Source organism: Nicotiana tabacum, chromosome 5 (genome assembly GCF_000715075.1).
Source record: "Nicotiana tabacum cultivar K326 chromosome 5, ASM71507v2, whole genome shotgun sequence".
NCBI lineage: Eukaryota > Viridiplantae > Streptophyta > Magnoliopsida > Solanales > Solanaceae > Nicotiana > Nicotiana tabacum.
This window is the reverse complement of record NC_134084.1, coordinates 19,888,614-19,898,379: the sequence shown is the minus strand read 5'-3', so window position 1 is coordinate 19,898,379 and position 9,766 is coordinate 19,888,614. Positions and strand designations below refer to the sequence as shown.

At 36.4% G+C, this 9,766-nt stretch overlaps 1 long non-coding RNA gene across 2 annotated transcripts; it reads left to right on the top strand.

The window, feature by feature from the left end:
- Positions 1 to 1,742: 1,742 nt before the first annotated feature.
- LOC107786557 (uncharacterized) lies at positions 1,743 to 8,402 on the top strand. Of its 2 annotated transcripts, XR_012709414.1 has the most exons (4): positions 1,764 to 1,778; positions 1,866 to 1,894; positions 2,014 to 4,125; positions 7,384 to 8,402. It is a non-coding gene; the product is annotated as an uncharacterized LOC107786557 (long non-coding RNA). The 2 variants fall into 2 exon arrangements; XR_001648173.2 differs by having other exon boundaries at positions 1,743 to 1,894.
- Positions 8,403 to 9,766: the final 1,364 nt, after the last annotated feature.

The following is a 9,766-nucleotide window of genomic DNA, read 5'->3' as shown; positions in this document are numbered from 1 at the left end:
TACTAATGGAGATATCTCGCTTGTTTGTCTTTATGTTGATGATCTTATTTTCACGGGTAATAACCCAAGTTTGTTTGAAGCTTTCAAGAAAGATATACTCGTGAGTTCGAGATGACAGACGTAGGGCCCATGTCATATTACCTAGGCCTAAAAGTGAAGCAGATGAAGGATGAAATTTTTATCTCTCAAGAAAGCTATAAAAAAGAGATATTGAAGAAGTTCAACATGCTCGATTGCAACCCCGTGAACTCATCGATGGAAAGTGGGACAAAATTATCCAAGTTTGATGAAGGCGAAAAAGTGGATCCCACATTTTTCAAAAGTCTTGTAGGAAGTTTGAGGTACTTGACTTGTACCAGGCCAAATATACTCTTTGCAGTTGGAGTAGTAAACCGGTTCATGGAAGCTCCTACCTCCACTTACTTGAAGGTCACTAGAAAAATTCTTCGTTACCTAAAAGGTACAATCGACTTTGGATTATTTTATTCTTCTTCTAATGATTTCAACCTTGTGAGATATTGTGATAGTGATTATGTGGGAGATATTGATAATAGAAAAAGTACAACTGGTTTTGTATTTTTCTTGGATGATTCTGTTATTTCTTGGAGTTCAAAGAAACAATCCATAGTTACACTCTCGACTTGTGAAGCAGAATATATATCAACAACATCGTGTACCTGTCATGCTATTTGGCTAAGAAGATTATTAAAGGAGCTCAATTTGTCACAATTTGAGGCTACAGAGATTTGTATTGATAACAAATCTGCACAGGCACTTGCCAAGAATCCAGTGTATCACGATCGAAGCAAGCATATAGATACAAGGTATCATTTTATCGGAGAGTGCATTGCCAAGAAGGAAGTCGAGCTCAAATATGTGAAGTCTCATGATCAAGTTGCAGACATTTTTACAAAGCCTCTCAAGTTTGAAGATTTTCAGAGATTGAGAACAAGACTTGGACTGAAGAATAAAAATCAAAATTAAGGGAGAAATTTGTGGGTCTCATTTTGAAGAAAAAATGAAAAGAAGAAAAATGGGATAGGAGGTGCCTAACTTTATTGACAAATTTGTTGAAGAAAAATGGGATAGGAGGTACTTAACTTTGTTGAAAAATTATATGACTAAATCCTTCTTCTTTGTAGTAGTTGGATGGAAACTCTTACTATAAATAGAGGCATCCATTCTTCATTTCAAACACACCAAAATAAGAGAGAAACAATAGAAGTTAGAGAGAGTAATCCACATATTTTAGTCTGTGAGATAAATAGTGAGTGTGAGTAATATTGTAGTGAGATATTTTAAATAAAAAGTGTTATTTCTTTCGAAGTTGGAGTAATCTCTTGACACTACTAAGTTGTACCATTATAATAGTTATATTGCTCCGCTCGGGTATTGTATTTTACCCCGATTAAGAGTTGGTGTCACTGTTACTCTCTTGTATTATTATTATTTGTCGTGGATTTTATTCCTGGGTGAGAGTATTATTTTTCCCAACATCTAGGAATCTCATAATGGAATACCGCTGATGACTCGTTTCCCAACCTACAGAAAGTACTTGTGCAACGGTGTTGGAAGCTAGAGGAAATCCCTAATAGTTTTGTAAGCAAGTGTACGATGCAACTGGGTGACATAAGATCATGTCGCTACTCTGTTGACTGTTGTAAATGCTGGGCTCAAAATTAAGGGAACACAAATTAAGGAGATGGGGAATTCTGAATTCAAGGTCATCTTTTCTAAGTGTTAGTCAATAGTCTTGATCAGAAAAGTTGTTCAATTAGGTATGCAAGGCCTTCTTGTAATTGGCTTTATTTAGGAGTTTAATCCCTACCATTAGATTTGGCTAATAGAAAATTTTTCCTTATCAGACAACCTCCTCAAGCTCAGATGTATAGATGTAAGGATCACTTCTTCTTTTTTTGTTTGTGAAATATTGTTCATTTGCTGCTATCATTTTCTTTTTTTTTCTAGATTAGTAACATTTATGGTATTATTTTCATTCAATCGATTGGGCAGATGCTTTGTGAAAAAAAGGTACAGAAGAAGGGAAAGACTGGTCGTACGTGCTGAAAGAGGTAACATCTTGCCGCTTGTCTGCTGCACGTGCTGCCTACACAATTAAGAACAACAAAAGGAGGAGATGGGGAATTCTAAATTCAAGTTCATTTGCTGGCAGTGCAAGCCATGAGTCTTGGGCAGAAGGTGTTCAGACGTATAGAGGAAATGCAACACTGGTCTTTTCTCTTTCCATTGGCTTTTTCTCGATTTTATTTGGTTCATTTGATGTTGTCTTTATTAATACTGCACTTTATATGCAGTTATTTGATTATAATCTAAATTAAAAGTTTGGTGTAATATTAGTTTCAACTAGAGGGTTTCGTGCCTCATATTTAGCTTCTCACCTTTTTAAACTGCAATTCTGCTACAATTGGCTTTTCTCCCAATCATAGAGTGTGAATTTATTCTCTATAAATCGAGAGATGAAAGGAAGGGAATGATGGCTTTGGGTGCTTGTCCACTACCTATAGGGCAGAGGAGTATCATCCAACACCACTTTGCCAAATAAAAAAAATCTTACATTTGTGTGTAAATAATAATTTTCTATAAAACAATGTATGTGTATACGATAAGCTATCGACACACTTGAGAATAATACAAAGTAAATAGTATCATTTCGGAAAAAATAGTAAAACATTAATACCCCTAGTACTCTCAGACCTAAATTTACCAAATGATACTAAAGTAAATAGAATCTTTTTCGAAATGATAATATCTGATTGAATTTTGTATTTCTTTGTAACATCCATGCTTTAATTTTTGTAACATTCGTGCTTAATTTTTGTAACAGGTCCATTTTAATTTCTATAGCTGATAGAAAAGGAAGAGGAAATTTTCTCTGCTTTGTATTGATAATGTACATGTCTATATATACAGAATTATCCTATTTTAAATAACAAATAAAGAATATTTCTATACACTTGTACTATTCCTATTATCTATTGTGTAACAGAAAAACTGAAAATATTATTTCCCATGTGTGCTCACGTCATGAGAAGCACGTGAGCTTAGCTTCTTAGAAGCTTCCTTATGTACAGGTGTTGTGATATAAGGTGTTGTGATATAAATCAGATGGCTGAGAAAGAGGGATTGTGAGCCTCCATGATCTTTCCACGTGTAAGGCTCATACAAAACAATACAAAATACTTAGGGTCTTTAACATAGAAAAGTCCGAAAAAGCTAAGTGTTTGTCTGAGAATTTCTTTCTTCTTTCTTCGATTCTTTCTCGTCTCTTCTCTTTTCTATGTGAGAATGATCAAAATCCCGCTTCTCTTCATCATCACCCCTTCAAGATGAAGGGGAGATATAAAACCCCCAGCTTACTCATGATGTTAGTGTGAGAAACCCCAGACAAGGGTTTGATAAATAGATCAACGATTTGGGATTTTGAGGGGACAAACGACTGTGAGATCAAGCCAGCGAGAAATTCTTGTCGAACAAAATGGCAATTCAGCTCTACATATTTAGTTCATTCATGGAAGATTAGATTGCGGGAAATATGAATTGTCGCCTGGCTGTCAGAGTGGTAAGGAACAAGCAAAGTTGGAGGAGTAGATAAATCAGCTAGGAGTCGAACAAGCCATGTGATTTTAGCAGTCACCCGTCTTATGGATCGATACTCAGATTCAGCGGATGACAAAGAGACGGAGAGCTGCTTCTTTGATTTCAATGAGATGGCAGCACCACCAAGTGTAATAAAAAAGCCACTGACGGATCAACGAGAGTTTTTACAAGCAGCACAGTCAGCATCACAAAAGGCGACTAAATCTAAAGAGGGAACAGGGGAAAGAAGGATGCCTTGGCCTGGATCTGAGCGGAGATACCGGAGTACCCTGAGGCCTGTAGAGAAGTGTGAAAGAGAGGGCCTTTGCATAAATTGACTTAAGGCAAAGGACGGCAAAGCAAATATCTAGCCTGGTATTGGTGAGGTAATTAAGTTTACCCACCAATTGTTGATAGAGAGTGGGATGTGCCATGAGTGGTTCTAATTAAGCCTGCAATTTGGAGTATGGGTCAAGAGGAGATGTGACATCAGGGTCTGCACAATCAAATTCACTCAATAGTTCCAAGGTAAATTTTTGTTGACTGACTATGTACCCTTGTTGTTCTCTGAGTATTTCCATGCCTAAGAAATAGTATGTATGTCCCAAGTTCTTGACTTTGAATTCAGAATTCAAAAATTGAATGATATGTTGTATTTCTATGACATCATTGCATGTGATTAGAATGTCGTCAACATACACTGTTATGATGGATACCTGCTTGTTTGTGTATTTGTAGAACAATGAATAGTCATTCAAAGAACTAGAATAGCCTTTGTAACTTAGGGCACCTGCTAGTCGAGCATACCATTGTCTTGAGGCCTGTTTTAGGCCATAGAGTGATTTCTTCAATAGGCACACCTGATCAAGATGAGAGGGAGTGAGACCAGGTTGAAATTTCATATGCACCTCATCTTGTATATCTCAATGCAGAAATGCATTGGTAATATCTAGTTGTGAAACCTCCCATCCTTTCTTAACTGCAACAGTCAATAAACATCTGATAATGGTCATCTTGACCACTGGACTAAAGGTCTCAGAATAGTCAATGTCTTCCCTTTGATGTCCCCTCTTACAACCAATCTGGCCTTCAACCTTTTAATTGACCCATCTGACTTGTGTTTGACCTTGTAAGCCCATTTACAAGATAAGGCCTTCTTGCCTGGGTGTAAAGGAACTACATCCCAAGTGTGATTGAGCTGGAGAGCTTGAATTTCAGTCTCCATAACTTTTCTCCATCCAAAATCTTGAGAAGCATGTGTATAACTGGTAAGATAAAAAACTGTGGAGATAGACTTGAAAATAACCTGATTGTCAGGAGAAAGAGCTCCAAAAGAAAACATTTTAGGCTGAGAAATAGGTGGAAACATGAGGAGGTCAGATCAGAGAAAACAATGTTGTTACAAACATAGTCATTGAGGTAGGTAGGTTTTTGAGAAATCATCTCAGATTTTCTGAGAAGAGGTGGGCATATTAGGATTGTAGGTTGTGGACTAGAGAGAACAGTAGGAGATGAAGCAGGAGCAGGGGAAAGTGAGAGCATGGGAAGAGACATAGGAGTTCTAGGACTATGAGGAGAAATAGATATGTTATTCTCAATAGTATTTGGATAAGGAGTGAGAGGTGAGGGTGAGTGATGAGGGTGGTTGAGTTGGGAAATCCGAGAGTAAAGATGAGTGAGGAAAGAAAGGTGAGGTTGAAGGTGGAGGAGTGGAAGCAAAAGGAAAGTGTGCTTCATGGAACTTGGCATCTCTTAAAATAAAAACCTTTTTAGAATGTAATTCCAGCAATTTGTATCATTTTTTATGTTGTGTAGATCCTAAGAAAATACAAGCTTTTGGCCTGGGATCAAATTTGCTCCTATTGTGTGCTAGATTAGAAGTATAGCATAGACATCCAAATGACATGAGTAGATCATACTGTGGACTTTTCTTAAAGAGAATCTCATAAGGTGTTTTCCCTTTAGAACTCTGGAAGAAAACCTATTAATTAGATAGGTAGCAGTCAAAACACACTCTCCCAGTATTGGATAAGAACTTGTGACTGCAAAATACAATTCTCTTTCCACCTCCAAAAGGTGCCTATGTTTTCTTTCAACTATCCTATTTTACTGGGGAGTTTCTACACATGCAGTCTCATGTAAAATACCTTGGGACTAGAGAAAATCAGACTGGAAAGACCCCTTTCCTAGTACCACAGTATTATCAGATCTGATTCTCTTAACTTTCCTTGTAAATTGTCTCTCCACCATAAGTAAGAAAGATTGTAGTACTGTAAAAACATTTATTTTGGAACTTAAAAGAAAAGTTCAAGTGCCTCTGCTAAAATCATCAACCGCGGTTAAAAAATATTTATATCCATTGTAAGTGCACTTCTGAATGGTCTCCAAGCATCAATATAAATAAGATCAAAAATTTCATGAGTTCTGATTTGACTCAAAGGAAAAGGTAGTCTAGTTTGTTTAGCTTTTGGACAAATATCACACACATAATTGAAATTAGAAGGAAATTGATTGAAGTGTAGATTTTTCATTACTGAAAATGGTAAATGCCCCAATCTAGCATGTCATTGGAGTACATTAGAAATTTCAATACTAGAACTAGAAACAGAACAAGAAAGGTTACTAGGAACTAGAATGGAATGACTTCCTTGTGGAATTGAAAATACTTTAGTATTGAAATTAGATTTAGAATCTATCCTAGGTGTACTAGGCTCCAACAGATACAATCCTCCTTTTAATTCACCAAAAGTATGTCCCCTTCTCATTAAAGGGACCTGCATGATACATCCAGTAGAAGTTAGATTGAGTGACCAATGAAATTGGACACACAACTTATGAACTGAGAGTAAGTTATATTTGAAAGAAGGAACATAAAGGACATTTTCAAGAATCATATCAGATTGAATTGGAACACTATCTATGTGTGTGACATATGATTGAAAAGAATTAGGTAGGCTAATATGTATAGGAACAGGAAGTGGAACTAAAGTTAAGAAACAACTTGAATCAAAACAAATATGCTAAGAATCCCCCGAATAAATGATCCAGGTTTTGGTGTTGAATGCAGCCAAACAAGTTCCAAAATATTTAAGTATAGTACCAGCTACATCATTTGCCTTGATGGCAGTTCCTTATGATGCTATACTTCCAAGTTGTGCTTGCTTAATTAGGTTCATCAGTTCAGACACATGTTCTTTGCTGAAAAACTGAGTTTGAGCAGTTCACTCATGGCTTTGAGTGCTCACATTATCATTTTCTTGTCCTTCAACTATATCATTAGCCTTGATCTATGTTGATCTCGTGAATTAAAAATCATCAAGGAAACCATTTAACCTGTAACAGTTTGCACTGGACATTCCAGTCCTCATGCAGTGTGTAAAGCTCACATTGGGATTGAATTTTGTTGTTCTTCCCTTAGGTTTCTGCTATGTGTTATTGACCATTTGTGAGTTAGTCCATCCTTTTTGTTGTCCCTGATTGTTGTATCTCTGTGGTGCTTTTCCTTGAACTCCTACCATGAAGGAGGAAGCATCAGCATTGAACTGTGGTCTTGCATAGATTTTCCTTTGATTCTCATCTTGCATAGATTTAGTGCCATTAGAAACTAAATGATTCTTTGGTCTTCTAGGAACTTTATAACTTTTCTTTTTCCATCACAAACACAGTCACAATAACAGAATAGGTGAGAGTTGAGTGAGTCAAGCTCACCCATAATTTCTTAAGAGTGGTAAAGTAACCAGCAATACTGTTATTTTCTTGAACTAATGTTGATATTTCCTTTTGCAGTTGGTACAACTTGGCTCCATTACACTGTACAAACCTGTGTTCAAGACTATTCCACGAGTCCTTTGCAGATTTTGAATAGATGACACTGTCACCTACCTCCTTGGACAAAGAGTTCAATAGCCAAGAAGTGACCATGAAGTTGCATCTGCTCCATTGAGTGTGCAAGTATGAATAAATTCAGACTGTGAAACTAAGAATGGCTCATTAAATCCGTTATAGTTTGTTTGATGTTATCTACTACTCGGATAACCGTAGTAATTCTATAGCTAATACGACCAACATGGAGAATTCAGCCTCGCAGTAATGTCATTATAATACTCGAAATATATTCAAATAGGAGTCGGGGTAGTTAAAGGTACCATATGAGTGTTACAGGGATAAAAGAAAGTGTCACTGGGAACGCAGCCAAAATATCAATTCAGAAGCAACCCTACAAGCACAAGGGCATCTTTGGCATTAGGATTTGTTTCATCACATAGACCATGTATAAAGCCTATCTTATTCTTGGTTGAAAGAGCTATAAGGATTGATCTCCTCCATCCTAAAAAGCTTCTACCATCAAAATGTATGGTAACAAAGCTCATACCAGGAGCATCAAAGGAATGAAGAAAGTATGGATGATTAACATCCTGTGAGATTATTTGACTGGTGGAACCAGAGCCAACGGGAATAGAAGGAGTTTTTGTCCCTGTCTTGGCGTAATACTAAATTTTGAGAGAAAATGGTGGATCGAGCTACTGCTGCTCTGATACCGTGATAGAAAAGGAAGAACAAATTGAGGAAATTTTCTCTGCTTTGTATTGATAATGTACATGTCTATATATACAGAATTATCCTATTGTAAATAACAAATGAAGAATACTCCTATACACTTGTACTACTCCTATTGTCTACAGTGTAACAGAAAAAGTGAAAATATTCTTTTCCATGTGTGCTCACGTGAGAAGCACGTGAACTTAGCTTCTTAGAAGCTTCCTTATGTATAGATGTTGTGATATAAATCACGCGGCTGAGAAAGAGGGATTGTGAGCCTTCATGATCTTTCCACGTGTAAGGTTGAGACAAAACAATACAAAACACCTTAAGGTCTTTAACATAAAGAAGTCCAAAAAAGCTAAGTGTTTGTCTGAGAATTTCTTTCTTCTTTCTTCGATTATTTCTTGTCTCTTCTCTTTTCTATGTGAGAATGATCAAAACCTCGCTTCTCTTCATCAATAATAGCTACAAACTAATTTCTACATCTGTAACTTTGCAACTTTTCCTACAAAAGGAAAACACCTTCATCTTCTCTTATTCTTCAACCGATTTCTAGGAAAAGTGCACGTTCTTGGAGGAACATTAGAACTTTAGGGAGCCCGGGCTTAACGATTTTTACTGAAATCGCTTTCAAAATAGTGCTTTGCCACGACACAGTATTTTTCGATAAGTTATTCTTGTTTTCTTCTTTTTCTTGGTCAATATTATCTATTTTTTTCCTACAAACTCTTCTCCTCAAAGGCAAATTTTTAGTAGTTAATTCTCCACTATTTGCAACGGTTACCATGTTTGAATATAACGGTAAGAAAAAGAAACTATACTAAATTATATAGGGTCCATCCCATTTGATAGAGGCACGTAAAGAGAATAGGCTTGAGCCTATTAGCCAAAAAGAACTTGGCTGTGATGGAGGATTTTTTAGCGTTTCACATTTGCTTTAAAATTGAGCTTGGAGACCAAGTAATGCTCCATTATAAATAGAGCACCATTTCGTTCATTCCCACCATAAAAAATAAGAGTGATCATCATAAATAATGAATGAAAGAAAAATATCTGTGAGAAAAATAGAGTCTGAGCCATATTATAGTCAAGTAAGATTATAAAAAAAGGATTATTTCTTTTGAGTATTATAGTGGTATTGGAGTATTTGACTCGGCCATTAGCAAATTGTCCAACACTGAAGTTCTGAAATTAGAAGAAAATGCCTTCAAAGGGAGACGATGGGACGTTAAGGATGGGGAGTTTCCTAACCTTAAAGTTTTGAAATTAAAGAATCTAGGATTCTCAGAATGGTCTGCCTCAGATGAACTGTATCCCAGCCTTCAGCAAGTGCGGTACAGAGTAGTTGAGAACTAAAAAGAATCCATTATTGTTTTGGGAGCAGTTGCTCAATGAAACTGATTGAGGTAAGATCTTGCCATTTATCTGTTGTATGTGTTGCCTTTCCAAATAAAGGAACAACAAACAAATGAGAGGGGATATTCTGATGAATTCAAGGCCATTTACTGTCAATGTAATCCAATTCTGAATGCAATTGGAAGGAAATGACACAAATTATTGTATTGGGAAAAATCAAGTTAATGTATCGAATTAATTATGTGATGATATGTCATGACATGTGGACTGG